Raw genomic sequence first — 17,501 nt, 5'->3', positions numbered from 1 at the left:
CACTCCAGGTCCTTACCATGGCTCTGTTTCCTTTCTCGTGTTGGCTTCAGTATTTGCGCCATGGAGACATGCATCTGGGAATATCTGCAGCGTGATCCTGATTTGTGTTCTAAGCTTTCTTTAAATGATCTTCTACTGTACGTGTGTTTCTGCAAGTTGCTTTTTAAAAACATGATAGCAAAAGCTGGAGAGGCGGATCAGCCGTTTGCAGAGGACCCAGGTTCAATTCCCCCCACTCACATGACCCATATGGCTCACAACCACTCATAACTCCAGGTCCAGGGTATAAGAAGCTTTCCTCTGGCTTCTGGGGATACCAGACATGAAACATGGTGCAAAGGCAAACACGCAAACACAGCATTCATCATAATAAAATAAATAACTTTTTTTAAAAAATATTTATTTATTTAATGAATATGAGTACACTGTAGCTGTCAGACACACCAGAAGAGGGCATCAGATCCCATTACAGATGCTTGTGAGCCACCACGTGGTTGCTGGGATTTGAACTCAGGACCTCTGGAAGAGCAGCCATTTCTCCAGCCCCCAATAAATAACTTGCAAAACCAGGTCTTAAAATACAACATAAAGTTTATTTCTATGTGGGCCATGTGTTGTCAGCCACAGGACACTGCCTTGCCACAGGCTCTGGTACTCCTTCTCCTGCAGCCTGAAACTCCACACCACCGAGAAAGAGCTTCTTATGTCCTGTAGCCTGGGTCTGTGACTTCCCTTTGGATGCCTCTTGTGCGTGGGTCATACAGGGGCTGTCTTTTAAAAATTATATATATTTTATATATTTAATATATAAATACATAATAGTGTGTATGTGTGTGTGTGTGTGTGTGTGTGTGTGTGTGTGTGTGCGCGCACATGAGGACAGGCTCCCGAGTTATCAGGTGCCCTTGGAGTTAGAGGCAGTTGTAAACTCCTCAACATGGGTTCTGGGACCCGAACTTGAGTCCTCTGAACCTCTGACCCCATGAGAACAAAACACCCTCGTGCGACCCTTGTGGCCTAGGATTTTATCATATCGCCTGCAATCCTGCCCAGTGCACCTCTGGAACCACCCACGGCCTCGTTCAAGTTCCTCGGCAGCACTTCAGCAACCACTGAAATCCTTTCTGTGGCCCTTGTAAGGACAGCTCTCTCTTGGGATGCCCCATCTTCAGGCTTGAGTGGGATCTTTCCCCTGAGTGTCCTTGTTACACCCCATCCCCACTCCACACCTGCCCCAGCCTAAATCTAAGTTAACTTTTCTTCATAAACTCTAACTGTGCTCCATACCGACTGGCTCTGAGAGTCTTCCCTGCCATGGAGTCAGGAGTCCCAGCTCACCTGTGGTCCCTGAGCCACGTTCCCTAGGCTGCTGCTGCAGGTGGCACTGTGGAGCTGATCCCCCGTCAGCCCCTCACAGTGGGAGTTTTGAATACACTCGGATATATTAGCCCTTTATCATGAGTGTAGTTAGCAGTATTTCTCTCTTTCCACAGGCTGTCTTTTGGTTATTGACAGGTTCGCGGATTTTAAATTTGTCTGTTTTTGCTTTTGTTGTTCGTGTACTGGGTGTCAGATCCAAGAAATCCTTGCCAAATCCAAAGGCGGCTAACCAGCAGGCGCTGATAGCCACTGCTTTACCACACTGGCTACTCACTGGCTTCCGCCCGGCAGAAAAGCCACCGTTACTCATGGTGACAAGTCACTTGGTGAAGATTCCTTGCCCTGCTGCTCCGTTGTAGGCTCAGGGATCTCTGTGGTATGACAGCAAAGGAGAGAGCCACATGATCTCTTGTCTGAAGACACCGTTGTCTGGCTTCCTTCCCGGTCTAGGATAACATAGCTCACAGATTTTGGGAGTAGAGACAAAAAACCATAAAGACTGGGGATAGTGGAAGTGGGGTATAGCCTCCCACAGCTGAGGCGACGCCCATCCACCCGCACCCGCTTTTAGAACAGCATAGCACAGGCCATGTGGGGTGCTGTTTTGAAAGCTGCCACTTGGGGAGCAATCTGTCTGTTCTCCTTTTATGTAGTTTACTGTCTTGTTAGAAAGATTTCAAAATTAGAATCAACATTTGGGAAGAAACAAGATCTCTTCACACACTGCGAATCTGAGTGACACCAAAACCGCAGAGCCGAGTCAGTCCTTCAAAGGTGACCTGGGCTCCGGCACCTTCCGTACGGTCCCTGTGCTGTCTTCCCTCAGCTACCCTGCTCATCGGGACTGCCCACTCCACACTCCACACTCTCCCCATACCTGTGCATGCTCCTACCTGTCAAAGGAGGCACAGTGACCAAATGCTCCTCTCCAGCTGCCTCCTGTGTTCTCCCTACCCCACTGTCCTTCCAGAGAAACAAGCTTTTCAAAGGCATCATTGTCCTTCACTATCCTTGGCGGGGACTCACACCATGTCTTTCTTCTCTCTTAACACAGAGAAAAGAAACAATGGCCCAGCATCAAACCTATATTTCCCTTGGGCCAGAGGCCAGAAGGCCCAGGTCAAGGGAGGCACAGCCTTGAGAGACCACCTGGATGAAGAGCTCTGCGTTGTGCTTGGGAAATGCTGGCAAGAAACAAATCAGCGGGGGAACCAGTGTAGGCCTTTGTTTGCGCTTGGCCAGGAAAATCTTAGACCCTGATCTTTCTCGCCTACTTTCGTTTTGTAGCTAACTTCTTCCTCCCGCAGCCTTCAGCTGGGTTTTCTCCAGCACCCCACGCCTTTCTTGTTCACAGGAGCCTGGTGGTGAGCGGTTTTCCCCTGCAGGACTTCTGGTTCTGCGGACGCCACCATCTGATCCTGATAATCCATTTTAGAAAGCTCGCCCTATCTGGGCTGCAGAGCTTCATCCTTACCCTCCCAGTTATAGCCTTTGATGCCCCGAGACACAGATGCCACACCTAACGCTGTGCTTTACCCTCGGGCCTGTTTTGTTTTTCTTCATGTTTTCTTTTTTGGCTACCTAGAGACAAGAAAAGTACAGTGAATTTAATACTATCCGATCTGTGATTTAACAGGCTGCTGGCGCTGCTGGGTAACCATCACTCGTCACTCGGCAATGCATTCTGCGGTCCTGCTCTGGCTCCCAAATCCTTGTATCCTCAGCAAGGCACACACTAAGAAGGTCGTGGGGGTTCCAGGTAAGGTGCAGCATGTGTCCCTTGCTGGACTCCAACTCCGGATGTTTGGCCAAGCCTTACATAGCCGCAGGTGAGAAGGTGTTTCTGTAAGACTGACATTTCAATTAGTAGAGTTTTGGGTGGTGCAGACAACCCCTGAGTCCTGTGCTATGAGTGGCCTCATCCAGCTGACTGAAGGCCTCTGAGGAAAAGACTCATGTTCTGGAAGAAACAGGAATCTGGTAGCTGACGTCTGTGTATCCTAACTCAACACAATGCATAACCATGTGCACACACATGGTGGGGTGCAGGGAGGGGGAGGGGGAGAAGGAGGGAGAGGGGAAGGGAGAGGGGGAGGGGGAAGAGGGAGAGAGAGAGGGAGAGGGAGAGGGAGAGGGAGAGGGAGAGGGAGAGGGAGAGGGAGAAGGAGAGGGAGAGGGAGAGGGAGAGGGAGAGATTTGTGAATCTGGCTCAAATCCTAGCCCTTTAGTCTCTGTGAAATGTAGCCAAGCTAACCCCCAAGTCATTCCTTACTACCCAGGTACCTGGAGGTCACACATTGGTCTTAGTATCTGGCATTTGGGCAACTCATAATAAATTTTAAATGGCTTCCACCAGGAGCTGAGGGTCTTTATGACAGTCCTGGAGCACACACAGGTGATCCTGTCCTTGGGTCACCCAGCCATTCCCATTGCTCCTCTTAAGTTGTGAGAACCTCAGTGAACAAAGACAGTGAACCTCTTGGCAGCCCAGCACCCAAGAACCAGGGCAGCTCTGGTATGGAGGATGGATGGCTAGCTGATGTCTTCCTTCTCCCTTGCTCCTACAGGAGGGAGTCATAGCCAGTGGCTTTTAGTCAGGACATCTTACCTTGTTTTCACTGGGTCAGAGGCCACTCTTCTTTCTAGGTTCAACTGGCTCCCGTCTGTTTAGTATCTGTGCAGTTCTCAGAAAGCTGGTTTCTTCTCCGAGTGGCCTGAAGTGCTAGGAGTGAGGTGCAAGGTGTGTGAGGGGGATGGGGTGTGGAGTGGGTGTTGGGTGCAGAGGATGTGGAACGAATGGCAGGTGAGTGGGGTATAGGTGGGTGTTGGGCGCAGGGTGTGGGGTAGAGAGAGGGATGTGGGGTAAAGAGTAGGGTATAGGGTATATGGAGGTAAAGAGGTATGTAGTGCTGGGTCACCTGTGTCTGAGAGGGTTTGACCAGTCAGAAGAGGACCACTGAAGAGTACCAGGGGTCAAGAGGAGCCCTGAGGAGAATGGGAATACCAAGGACAACTGAGAAACACCAACAACCTCGGGATACGCTACTAAAAGCAAGAGGGCTGGGGTAGATAGGGTCTGGGCCTGAGGAGGAGCTGTGGTTTTCTACCTGGATCCCGAGCTCTGAGGACATCAAGGCTTCTCCTTCTTTCCAGGCTCCAAGCCCCCAGTGCAAGGAGGAAGGGACAGAGCTCTAAGAGGAAGGAGCATCATGTACAGCTCAGGAAACATGTCTTCTGTTGTTTATATCTAGGCCTCAGTGAACCTGAGGACCAACAGTAGCCGAAGGGCTTTAGAACACCTTCCTTAGGCAAACAGCCACTCCAGAGCGGAGCCCCACTCTCCCCTCCCACTTGTACTCTGGTTCTAGCCCTTGTCATACTGCCTTTGGGTCCAAGGATAGCCTTCTAAGCCCTTTTCTTTTTTCCCACTGATATTTCCATAGAAACCATAGGCTATGCTCTTGCTCACGCTTCCCTGGGTTCATTCTCTGCTCCTTGTTTTAGGTCCTCTCCTAGAAGCTGAGGGTGGATGCCCTCGGTAGAGCACGGTTGGTTCTCTGTATCTGGTTTGAACTCCAGCCTAAACTTGTCTTACTACATGTTTTCATCAACGATCCTGTTCTGATGGGGACGCACAAGTCCCAGGGTCCTAGTACTAGACAGGCAAAAGGGACCCTAGGGAAGAGGGAAGAAAGCAGCAAGACACCTGTGGGTACTAGACTCTGAATGTGGACACCATGGCCAGCCTGTTAAGAACCACCAGGGTATCTGCTGTGATCCAGAGCCCAGCAGAAGTGGGTAGCCTGTCCCTAAAGTAGGTCACAGGGATGTGATTCGCTACAGGCAGGAGACGTCTTTGCTCCTTATGTGCATCCATCCTTACAAAGGCCAACAGGATCACGAAGGGAGGTTTTGTTTGCTTTGGCTGGTTCTTTCTAAGTCTCCTCAGTGTTTACAGGAGAAAGACTGGAAAAGGCAGAGCGGGCTGACTGGACGCGCTCTGCTGGATCTGGCCTGAGTGAGAAGGAGATACAATGTACCCATCACTCCATTGGTAACCGGCTGATGGGTCCAGAGGTATCCACTGGCAACTATGTTAAGCGAGAAAGATGCTGAAAATGGGACCCACTTTGCTGGATCTGGCCTGAGTGGGAAGCAGATACAATGTATCCATCACTCCCTTGGTGACCAGCTGATAGGTCCAGAGGTATCCACTGGCAACTGTGGTAAATTGCTGGGCCAAGCTCCCACAGCTGCAGATGTCAGACTGGGTTTGACAGGAAGGCATGCCACACCTTTTCAGCTCTTTGAATGGTAATGGGACTTAGTGGCTCCCAGGCCTGTCCTCAGTTCAGACAGTCCAGTGACATCTGCTGGCTGAGGACCCTATGGACTCTAGTTTGCCTCAGGATTCTATTCATGTCATCTGTGAGCCTGACAGTGGCTCTCGGTTGGTGGCGGTTTTCAAACCTTGGCCTGGCCAGAGTTTCTTTCTCACCTCAGTCTCCTGCTCTAGTAGGGAGTAGGTTCTGGGCCTCCATCTCAGTGTGACAAATAGGTGGGGAAGAGATAAGTAAGGTCTCTTCCAAAACAGAGATGAGTTGTTGGTATAAACAAGTCGTGGGGTCAGCATGCAGGTTTGAAAAGCAGAACCAGGAGGAAGAAGACTCTGCGAAAGATCTTTAGGGACCCTTCTGTGACATTCACAGACCCTGCAGGTGGGGTTTTACCCACTGTTGAACCTGGCAAGAGAAGAGCACATGTGAACCCGCTCCACTTTATTTGGGGAATCCTGTGGGCACCCTTCTATATTCACTGAGTTGTAGAGTCCAAAGAAACTGATCAGGGAATGTAGGGTTCGAGAGCCTGACCGATGCCTGAGGACGGGCAGTAAGGTCCAGGGGGGCAGAGGCTGGGTTATTACCGGCTGTTACCATCTTGAAACCTTGCTAAGTTCAGGTAAATGCTACCTGTTGTCATGTGCCATGCTGCAGGGGTTTGCAAGGGTAGCAATGCAGTTACAGGAATGGCCCCACCTCACGTAAGACCTGTTATGACAGGTGGCTGACAGGACTTGGCACTGACCAAGGTCTTCTTCCCTAAGGTGGAGGCCGTGTGCATATTTACCGCTAAGCCCTTAGCCCCTGACTGGGCTCACTGGGGCTCAAGTAGTTACCTGTAGAATGAACAAATTGATGTCAAGTACAACCTTCTGCTTGAGATTTGAGCAAGAATGCTGAGTTGTAAAAACGTATTCCTCATGTTAAAAAATTTTATCTCTTTTGTGTGTGCTCCATAGTGCATGTGGAAAATTCAGAGGTCGATTTGCAGGACTTCACATCATATGGGTCCTGGGGATCAGATTTAGGCAGTTGGGCTTAGCAACAAACACTCTTACCCCCACGGAGCCGTCTTGCAGGCTCTAGAGATGCATTTCTTAAGGGTTAAAAAGGAAATACCAAGTGGTCAGTGTGAGGCAGGATGACTGTAACAGCACTTAGCAGCTGCTTCCTGGTAGCTACTCATGCAGTTTGCTAGTCTGAGATCATGGGGATGAGAAAATGGTCTTCAGCAGATACACTTGGACTACAGCCAGACAGCTCATTAGCGTTTATAAGGCCGTCATCTTTGCGTAAATGCTCCTGGGAAAGCATCATGCAAGCTTTTCAGGGAAGCACTTTGGGATCCCCTTTCGGGCCAAGATCTACTTCAAATGCAATTTGGAAAGACCCACTCAGAAAGGCTGTCTGCTTCCAGAATGTTATTCCCGTGGATGTCTCTGGGCCAGGGCAAGCCTCTGAATGAGACCGAGGCTGAGTATCAGCTCAATTGTCTGGGCAATGGACTTGGTTGGACCTATCTAAGAGGAGAGAGGAGAGGAGAGCCTCCCCTGGCCCCATGTGCATCTCAGAGGGTTTGAGTGGGCTCTGGAGCTGCGCTGTGCTGCACAGATGCTGGCACTGGTTACTGTGCCTTTTCAGTTTAGGGCTAAAGTTAAAAGATGCCTGGCAGCCTGCAGGAGTCTTTGGTTCCTGGACAGAAAGGTGTTTATGGCGCTTCATAGGTCTGTGTTTAACTAAACTCAGGGTCTCTGAAGGTATCCGTAATTATGTCGTGTTAGAGGGGAGGGGATGAAGCACAGATGGGGTATTTCCACCTTGACTGTGTATTTATCAAATTGGTGGCTATTATTATTGGGGGATAAGTACTTATAATGTAGCCCAGGCTGGCTTTGAACTTGAGATCTTCCTATCTCTGTTTTCTTAGTGCTGGGATTACAGGGCTATTTCATTACACCCAGTTTCTTTCTAGAGTCTGGATTGCTGTAGCTGATTGAGTCTTTACTGCCTTCTGCACTTTTTGATCATTCTCCACAGGGGCTCTGGAACTCAGTGTTTCCAGAAGCAAGCCCCTCCCCAAATCAGAGACATTCTTTCTGGCTTCACAAATACAGTCTGTACTGTTCTGGTTCTGTGCATGAGAGTGGCTCACACCTCCTGTGGGGGAGTTCAGCGATGTTTCCTGCAGCCACTTCTGAAGTTGCCCATCTCTCAAGTACTAAGTCCCTGAGAAGAGGCAAAGACCCATGTGATATTTACCAGTAGATCGAGAGCCAGAGTCACGCAGCTCTCCACATTCTCTATCTCCATTTGCCCTGTGGATCTCACAGTTGTGTCTCTGGCTCTGACGCCTGCACCCACGGCTACCACCTCCCTAGTCTGAAAAGGCCCATGGTGAAGCAAGTCATGGCAGCCTCCTTGAAACCAGGGACTCTGGTCCTTGGGCTAGCCAGCCGGCTTTTATGGGCCACTTTTTTGAGGACATCTGACTTCCCTGTCCTTGTTGATACCACATAGTCCTGCACAAGCTCCCAGCCTTTCTCTGTAGCATAAGCCTCCACCTTCAAATTGTCCTGTGCAGCTAAGAGAGAGGTAGCAGAGGCAGTAACTGAAGGGATTTGAACCCTGGAGCTGCTGGGGTGCGGGGTGTGTGTGTGCTCTAATCACTAATGTCACAGGTCATAGCAGCACCCTCCCCCGGGCTGAATTTTACCTTTTGTCTTCTTAAAATGTTAATGTACTATTCAAGTTCCAACCTCCTCATCCTTTTCTGGGAATCCTTCCCTTCTCTATCTCTCCCAGAGGGCCCATTTAAATCTTGGTTTCACCGTTAGCAACATTTGGGGCCCAAACAACTTTAAGTAACCTCTGAAGTGGTTTGAGTTAACATTGGTTTTTGTTTCAAGATTTCATGCTTATTTTTCCCCCCCAGTCAGGACTCTGATCCAAAGCCCACATTTCAGATTGCACATCCGCACTTCGGGCCTCAGGCCAGTGAGCTCACACACAGTGTTTGTCTTGGCTCCTTGGCTGACCCAGCCAGGAACACAGGCTGGCAGATCAGAGAGGAAGCAAAGCCCAATTTTGACTCTTGCCAAAGATGTGGTCAGCCAGCCTAGGGCTTGGGCAGCTCCCTCGGGGACACCGAGCCACGCCTGCTGGTCCTAGTTAGCATCTCTAGGTCTTTGCTGCTGGCTTCTGTTCTTTTGTTCAGACACAGCAGCAGTGACAGCTGGGTAGATGTGAACTGAGCATGCGAGGCAGACTGAAGAGAGGACAGAGCTGCAAAACTGTCCCTGAGAGATGCCACAGCCCCAGCTCAGGTCTGGCCCAGGCTGTAAGGTGACCTAAAGTAGCACTGACTAGAGCCTAACCCATTTGTGGAATCAGCCTCCCTAGGCTGCCTGCATACACTCAATGTCCATGTTTGACCAGTCCCTCCTTTCTGCTACAGGAATCCAGGCCCTGCAGGCTCAGATTGCACAGCTCAGCCCGAGAACCCACCGTTCTGCAGCGTGTAGGTTGCGGGAGTTTCGGGGTCTGAAGACGCTCTCAATTCTGTGGACAACTTGTAGACACCACACTGGGGCTGGGTTGTAATATGGTCCTCCATGCTGTGTTTTAGAATATTTGTTTACTTACTTTTGAGATAGGATGTCTCTATGTAGCCCTGGCTGTTCTGGAACTCACTATGGAGATAAGACTGGCCTAGAATTTATAGACTTTGTCTACTTCTGCCTCCCAACTACTGGCACATGTGCCCCCACACTTGGCTTGTCCATTATCTTGAATCCTGTGAGCTGAGCCCAGCCCCCACTAATGGCATCTTCCCACGGGAACATGTGCTCACCTGATCCATATTTGAGGGCCCCAGGGAGGCAGTGTGAGAGCCTTTCAGGGTGAGTGTTGGGTCAGAGGGATGAATGCTGGACACTCTCAGTGAATGTGTAAGGGATTTATGGGGCTTCAGGGATAAGCCTGTGTAGAAACAGTTAATAATTAATAAATCCTGTCAGTGGGTTTGCAACCCACCTCAATGCTTTATGTTCCTGAATGAAACACACACACACGCACACACACACACTCACACACTCACACTCACACATGTACTCATGTATACACACACACTCAATCATACACACTCACAACACTCACACACACTTACACACACTCACACACTCAATCATACACACGCACACTCACACACTCACACACACTCATACACACACACTCATGCGCACACACACACACTCAATACACACTTATAATCATACACACACATTTACACACACACTCACACACTCACACACACATACTCATACATACACACACAACACTCACACACACACGCGCGCGCGCGCGCACACTCACACACATAGCCTTTATATTTTAATAAAATATAGCCCTATGTAGCTTAATAGCTGGACCACTGCCTAAGCTCCAAGTGGTTAATCTTGAGTTATTACTTATTAATTCTATGCCTTGTCTTGGCTGCTCTGGGCCCAGATGGCCACCCAACTGGGCCTCGCTCTCCTGGCTCCTCATGGTGGCCAAAGCTCTTCTTCATGCACTGGTCTCAGGCATGGCATCTCTCCGACCCACTCTCCCTGCATCACAAATCCTCCCCCCAAATCCTAAAGTCCCGCCTCTGTCTGCCCTGCTCAACTATTGGTTGTTAGAATCTTTATTTGCCAATCAGAAGCAACTGGGGGCAGGGAACAAAATTAGCATTAGACTACTAGCAGCCATAAGCCTGGGCTCTCATCTATAAATACAGACCATCAGGAGGGGTGAAAGGACATCATAAGGTCCCTCACATAGCCCTCTACAAGCCCCAACAGTCTCTGTGTGTGCTTTTGCAAAGGCCTTCTACCCGACCTGGTGTTGATAGAGGGACCAGAGTCTAAGGGTGGAGCTCTGGCTTTGGCTCTTTTGGGGGGCTGTGTGACTGTACTCGACACCGTTGCTCTTGGGGGAAAGCCATTCTCCCTTGGCCTTCGGAAGAACCCCTCTCATCCTCGTTAGGGCTCCATCAGCTCTCCTTGGAAAAGTTTACAGTTGAAAGCAACTAGTCCTCAGGCCAGCCCAGCTCCTGGGTTCTGAAGTTAAGCACCACGCTTTCAGTGACAACAAGCCATGCCCTTGACTCATAAATGTCCCTACGATGACAGTAAACTTGCTTGCAGGAGGTAAATGGACTCTCTCTCTCTCTCCCCCTCTCTCTTTCTCTCTCCTTCCCTTCTTTCTTTCTTCTTTCTTTCTGTCTGTCTGTCTTCCTTCCTTCTTTCTTTTTCTTTTCTTTCTTGTTTGAGGCAGGGTCTCTATATGGAGTCCCAGCTACTAGCCTCAAACTCAGAGACTAACCTGCCCCCGTCTCTCAAGAGCAAGGACTCAAGGCCCGCACCATCACACCTAGCCGTGGATTCTTCTAAGAGATAACAAATTAGGCCAACATCACAAAGCAGCATAAGGCTGGTGCCTCTAGGGTTGAACTTCTGAGCCCCGAGTCTCTTGTCCTAGGAAGGAGGTGGGCGAGGCAGAGGCTGTGGATCTTTACGACTGGACCGATAGCTGTCTCTGTGATCATTTGGTCAAACAGAGACTTGAAAGCTCATGAGTAGCACTTGGTGTGACTCACTCACTGTAGGAAGTGAGGTCAGGCCTGAGAAGTCCGGGTTAAACCTGAGGCTGCCTGCTGCCTGCTTGTTGTCTCAGCCTTGTTTCTTCCACTCTTGTCTGTCTCCCCTCCTTGGATGATGGGAACAGTAGGTGGTTCCTTCTGATCAAGGCCACTCACCGTCTCCTTGCTACACACCATCACTGTCCTCTCTCCACCTCACAGAGCAGAACACTGAAGGAAAAAATAAAAGCCACCCAGGTCCAACAGCACCAAAGGCACAACTGAGCTTTCTTGAGCTGAAGTGATGCTGTCATTGGCAGCACCTGTCTCCGTGTCTTGTAGGAGAGCCATCTGCAGACCCTGTCTCTGTGATACTTTGGCTTCTCTGGAGGAGTTTTCTTTCATGACCGGAGCTGTGTGTGCACCTGCTGGTCTGCTCCTGGCGTCTCTCTGGATTGACCATGAATGATAGAAACTTCTTCTGGAGAACTGAGAGCCAGGGGGTGAGCTTATCCTCTGGGCCCAGGAGTCTGGGGAAGGCAGAGCAGCACTGGGTTGCTGAGTGGCAACCGTCTAGAAACTCAAAATGGGCGGCTGTTTGGTGACTCCTCGTTCCTCGTACCACTGCGTCTCTAATAAAACCTTCCCTTGTAGGCATCATAACTTCTGTTGAGTTTCTGGAGGACACGAGGGATTAATCCACTGGCCCTTCTCAGAGGTAAGAAAACTATACCCTTTGGAGGCTGAAGAGCTGGCTTTTGAGAACACTTATTCCTCTTCCAGAGGACTTGGTTTCCAGCACCCACTTCAGGTGACTGACACCCAGCTCTAATTCCAGTGACAGGGGGATCTGATCTGCATAGTTTGGAGCTGAGGTCTCTCGCACACGTGCAAGCATGCACTCTCGCACATGTACATGTGTGAAAATAGATCTTTAAGGAAACCTTGGGTTATTGTGGAACTTTTACACAGTGGAACATGATTGCTCAGTCAGTCCCTCAGTCCAACCTTTGCGTGGTGTTGTGTGTTTTCTGGCATCTATGTGTGTGTCATCTGAGTATCTCCATTCGATGCCTGTCACGCTGGCCTGGGGACCCCCTGGTGCACTGAGAGATCCGTGGTGAGACAAGCAACCTCTTCAATGTCCCCATTTTGATTTGTTTGTTTGTTTGCCTTGGTACAAATTCTGGTGGATTTCTCCAAAGAGAAACTCTGCAGGGCTGAGTCTACTGTGAGATCCTAAGATCCCGAGGCTCTGGAGAATTTGAACATGGGCTGGTATAGCCTGGGAAATGCTGTAGAAACAATATTCATACCAAGCCAGGAAGACTTACAATAAAACTAAAAACACAAACCATCTGATTCACTTACTTTTATGGCACGGGGCTGGAGGAGATGTCCTTCAAAGGATACAAAGTTACAGCCAGGTAGGATGAGTTGACTCAGCAGAGTCCCAGGGAGGGCACTGCATACAAGGAGATCGGAGGGAGTGGTTGTAGGCCATCTTACCACAGGCAGATAAAGAAAGGTGACCACAGAACATGCTGCCTGGCCTGCCTATGGCGGCAAGTCGCTTCACCGCATATATGAAGATTAAAAGAAAGGAATCAAACCGGCAGGCTCTACCCCTAGGATAGAAAACAGGTTTGCACTCTTTATTACATTTATCTATCTATCTATCTATCTATCTATCTATCTATCTATCTATCTATCTATCTTAGTGTGTGTGCCCCATGCCCCACCTCCCACCCTCGTGTGCATTGACTGTATAGATCAGAGCACAGCCCACACACCTTCCTTCTACCATGTGAGCCTCAGGGATAGAATTCAGGCACCATTCCCTGCTGAATCATCTTGCTTACCGGGTACTAGAATGCTTTAAATTAAATCTGTGACAGTATAATAGATGCAAGCAGGCTACGCAGACTAAATAAATAAATAAATAAATGATGTGATTTTAGGTAGGGAAGCTGACCAGAAACTGCTGACTGCAGTGTGACGCCACTTGCGGAACGTTTAAAACCTCACAGCGTAGCAGCTTACGGCTCTGCACACACAGAACTTACAGCGTTAAGTCATGAGAAGTGTGGGGACGGTACTTAAATTCCGATTATTCCTCTTCCCCCCAAGCTCTCCTGCTCTCCGAGCCGTCTCCCTTCTGATTCCTGTTGGCAGAGCCTGACCTGAGTTGAGGGTCAGAGCCTGGCCAGGAGGTGTTGACTTAGGGGTCTGAGCTCCCCTGCTGAGGTAGAGACAGCCCAACAAGCAGAGAACAGAGGGTACTGAGGTGATCTCTCCTTCCTCTTAAGGCCAGGAAGAGGCGGGGCAAGCAAGCATTTCAGTAGGTGCAAGGCCCAGGGCACCTGGGTCCTGGCCCTCAGAGGTAGGCCAGCAGAAAGAAGGGGGCAGGGAGGGTTAACACCCACCCAGGCCCAGGCCAGCTCCTCAGGCTTCTCTGGCCTTAGGTCCTTCCACTGAGGCTGAGCAGAGAAATGTTCAAGGCCAATGATTATCTCTAAAACTAAAGGAAACAGCTGCGAAAGCTTTTGTCAATGAAACAGGTTGGGGCATAATCGTGTCACCTCAGAGAGGGGCATATTGTGTCACCTCAGAGCCTAGGCCTCTCTCCTAGACCTGCCTGACCGGTCTCAGCCAAGATCTGATATTTTTCTTGGTTGGCCGCAGATGTCATGGCCACTGTACAGGGCAGAAAGGGAGAATAGGGTCTGTGACTTTCAGAGAGAGAAGAGTTTGCTGTGAGGCGCTGTGGAACTGGATTAGCTGAGAGCACATCTCTCGGTCAGATCCCAGGCCGGCCTTGGAGAAGGTCAAACGAACCCTGGGAGCCTCTCTGGTCCTTCTTGTACCAGGTCACCTTCCAGGAACCTTGCTAAGAATCTAAATCAGTGGTTCTCAACCTGTGGGCTGTGACCTCTTTTCCATATGAGCTATCCTACATGTCAGATGTTGACATGATTCCTAACAGTAGCGAAGTTACAGCTACTAAGTAGCAACAAAGATAATTTTATGGTTGGGGCTCACTACAAGTGTATCAGCATTAGGAAGGTTGAGAACTGCTTCTCTAGAACACAGAATGGTAGCCAGCCAGGCAGGGTGACAGCATGCAGAGCGGAAGGCTTTACTCAGAATCTGTAAAGGGAAGGGCTTACTTTCAGAGATGCCCGTAAATCACTCACCACCGCTTCAATTTCATTTTTAAAATATTTTTTTAATATATTTATTTATTTATTTTTCTTTTTTCTTTTTTTCGGAGCTGGAGACCGAACCCAGGGCCTTGCGCTTGCTAGGCAAGTGCTCTACCGCTGAGCTAAATCCCCAACCCCTAAAATCTTATTTCTCGATGGGCAGGAGCAGAGACAAAACCAAGAGCTTACCTGTGGTGAGAAAGCCTGGAGACTCCAGGTCATGCCTTCACCCACCCACCTGCCTGGTTTTGGACTGAGTGGAGCAGGCTGACCCTTGGGGAGGAGGCTGTGTATACACAATGGTACTTCTTGTCCCTGCTCCTGGAGTCTGAGGAAACGGAGAGCTTCCTTCTCCCTCCCTATGACTTTTTTCTTAGTGTTTGTGTCCAGGTAGCTATCCATTTTGACATCCCACTTTAGATGAACATGGTGAGGGATACTTGGGTTCCTGGGGGAAGCCCCTGAGACTTTGATCCGTGTCTCAGAACAAAAAGAGTTATACAGGAAAACAGAGAGCCGCAGCAAGATCTTCGGAACAGGGTTGCCTCAAACACTCGAGGTCCTACTGTGGCTGGCTGCCTCAAACACTCGAGGTCCTACTGTGGCTGGCTGCCTCAAACACTCGAGGTCCTACTGTGGCTGGCTGCCTCAAACACTCGAGGTCCTACTGTGGCTGGCTGCCTCAAACACTCGAGGTCCTACTGTGGCTGGCTGCCTCAAACACTCGAGGTCCTACTGTGGCTGGCTGCCTCAAACACTCGAGGTCCTACTGTGGCTAGGCTCCATCGGGGAGGAAAGAGCAGCCAGAACCTGTCCTTCAACCTCACAAGCTGTTCACTGCTTCTCACAGCCCTCCTGGAGTGTAGATCATCTTTCTCAGCCCCCTCAGCCTGCAAAGAACAGACCTGCAAAAGGGGTGCAGCTGACCTCTCAGTCACAGACTTAGAAAGACTAGGCTGGTTTCCCTGCTCCACTTTGTCACTGGGGCTGGTGGAAGAGAGCTGGGCTCCGGTCCTGGTGTCTGCAGCAACACTGATTCTCCTTATGGGGAAGCACCCCTTCCTGGCCCAGGATGACTTGCTGTACTAAAATCTCCGAGGGCAGGGCCCGACCTGATTGTAAAGTTGTCACGGAAGGCCTCTCAAGTGGAGCAGTGATCTGGGCCAGGCAGCCATGATGCTGAGGTTCTCATGGACATCATAGCCAAGGCCCCCAGAGGACCGAAAGCCCCAGGCACACTGTCTCTCAGTCCGTGGGAAACATTCTGCACCGAGAAGAGGGCGTGGTGTCAGGTGCGCAGAAACCCGTGCCTGCCGACAGCATCATACCAGTCACTCCACATGTCTTCTCTTTGGAGTGTTTCTCATTCATTTATTCATTCTTCAGCAAACGTTTGCTGAGGGCCTGCCGTGTGGTGGTAGCTGCCTTGCTGGTGGACTCTCACTAGACTAGACAATGTCTTGTGGTGGGGTTGTACTGACAGGCACTGTGGTAAATGGAGGCTGTGCAGAGAAGCCAGGTAAGGAATCCTTTATGGGAGCTGACACACACTCTGGTCAGCACTCGATACAGATCTATCTACTCAGGAGATGAGCAAACGCCTTGGGGAGGTGAGGGTCTCCGTGAGGCTGGAGAACAGACCGGAAGCTGTGTGTGGAGAGGGTGAGGGGCAGAGGGCGGCTACCCAGGCCTGAGCTGAAGATCCGGTCTTTAACCGCAGAGTGAAGTCACGGTGGATTAGAAACAGAAGGACGTAGGCTTATTTGCATATTAAAAAGATTGCCCAGCTGCTGGGTGAAGACTGCCTTTTAAAAGCACAGAAATAGAAGTAGGAAGACCGGCGAGGGAGGTGGATCAGGAACGCAGGCAGGAAATAATCACTGTTATTATCCCCATTCCTCAGAGGAGCTCACAGCAGGTAGTCACACTGTGTCTTCATTTGCCAAGTGAATCAGTACAAAAGCCTTCTCTGCTGTTCTGTCTTTGGAACTTCAGAGCAGCCCTGGCTGGGATGGGTTAGCATTGTGTTCTTGGGCTAAAATGAGTCTGGGAGGCATTGGTCTTAGGTAAGGTAAGAATCCACTGGGAGTAGGGAGCCTGCTTTCATCCTAAGGCCTCCTGACCAACCTGGGCTCTGTCCATTTCTTGAACCCATAGGCAGTTTCCCAGGCCAGAAGGAATGAGTCCAGTGGCCAAACTAGGTAGTCAAGGCCCAGAGTCCTGCTGACCAGAGTCTAGGGGGCCTGGGTGGGGGGAGCCAGGGCTCTAGATTCTCCTGGAACTATGCCTGCGTATGGAGAACACAGTAAGTAAGATGTGCTTTGGCTTCCAAGAGCCTAAAATCTAATCAGAAACAAATGGAAGCTTCAATAAATAACTTAAGAACGTCTTGAAAATTAAAAGGCACACACGCAAATAACTCTGGGATGAAGCTAGGGCTTTTCCTTGGGACGAATGGGCCTGAGTACTATTTTGAAGGCTGCGTTTTTCACTTGGACCTTGATGGTCCCCTGGGGCGGTTACTGGCCTGCTAACAAGGTCACCCACATCATTTGATCCGCACTGTACTGAAGCAGTCCTTACCCGGTGCCCCCGTTACGGCCAGCAAACTCCTTCCATACTTAGCGTCCGATACAATGGCTGCTTTGTTGACCTCATGAGTTCCGTGCCTCAGGAATTTCGAAGGTCGGGAGTGGGGATGGCTGGGCTCTGACTCAGCATCAGCGTTCGAAGCCCCAGCTTTGAATGCCACTGGCTAGGCGCCAGGACCCGAGACCCTCTGACAACTGCGTGCCAGGCTATCTGGCTGGGGAGATGCCAAAACTGAGCTGAACCAGTGTGTCTCTATGGGCTTTCTCCGTGGGCTGGGGTCTCCTCACAGCATGGGAGTTCTAGGAAGTCCTGTCTCAACCACACGAATCAGAGCTCCAGAGAAGGCAGAAGGCACTGGGCTTT

The 17,501-nt window shown here is 50.1% G+C and overlaps 1 long non-coding RNA gene across 2 annotated transcripts; it reads right to left on the bottom strand.

Annotated features, from left to right (window-relative positions):
* Positions 1–520: 520 nt before the first annotated feature.
* Positions 521–17,421, bottom strand: LOC108348963 (uncharacterized). 2 transcript variants are annotated; one of them, XR_005496937.2, is made up of 9 exons: positions 17,130–17,421; positions 12,712–12,968; positions 5,879–6,122; positions 4,488–4,571; positions 4,299–4,365; positions 3,989–4,102; positions 2,274–3,231; positions 1,339–1,751; positions 521–771 (listed from the first exon to the last, which is right to left on the bottom strand). It is a non-coding gene; the product is annotated as an uncharacterized LOC108348963 (long non-coding RNA). The 2 variants fall into 2 exon arrangements; XR_010060515.1 differs by having other exon boundaries at positions 522–771; positions 2,274–2,424; positions 17,130–17,413.
* Positions 17,422–17,501: the final 80 nt, after the last annotated feature.

This window comes from Rattus norvegicus, chromosome 19, assembly GCF_036323735.1.
Source record: "Rattus norvegicus strain BN/NHsdMcwi chromosome 19, GRCr8, whole genome shotgun sequence".
NCBI classification, from domain to species: domain Eukaryota; kingdom Metazoa; phylum Chordata; class Mammalia; order Rodentia; family Muridae; genus Rattus; species Rattus norvegicus.
The sequence above is the reverse complement of the archived record's forward strand: the minus strand, read 5'-3'. Positions and strand labels throughout refer to the sequence as shown.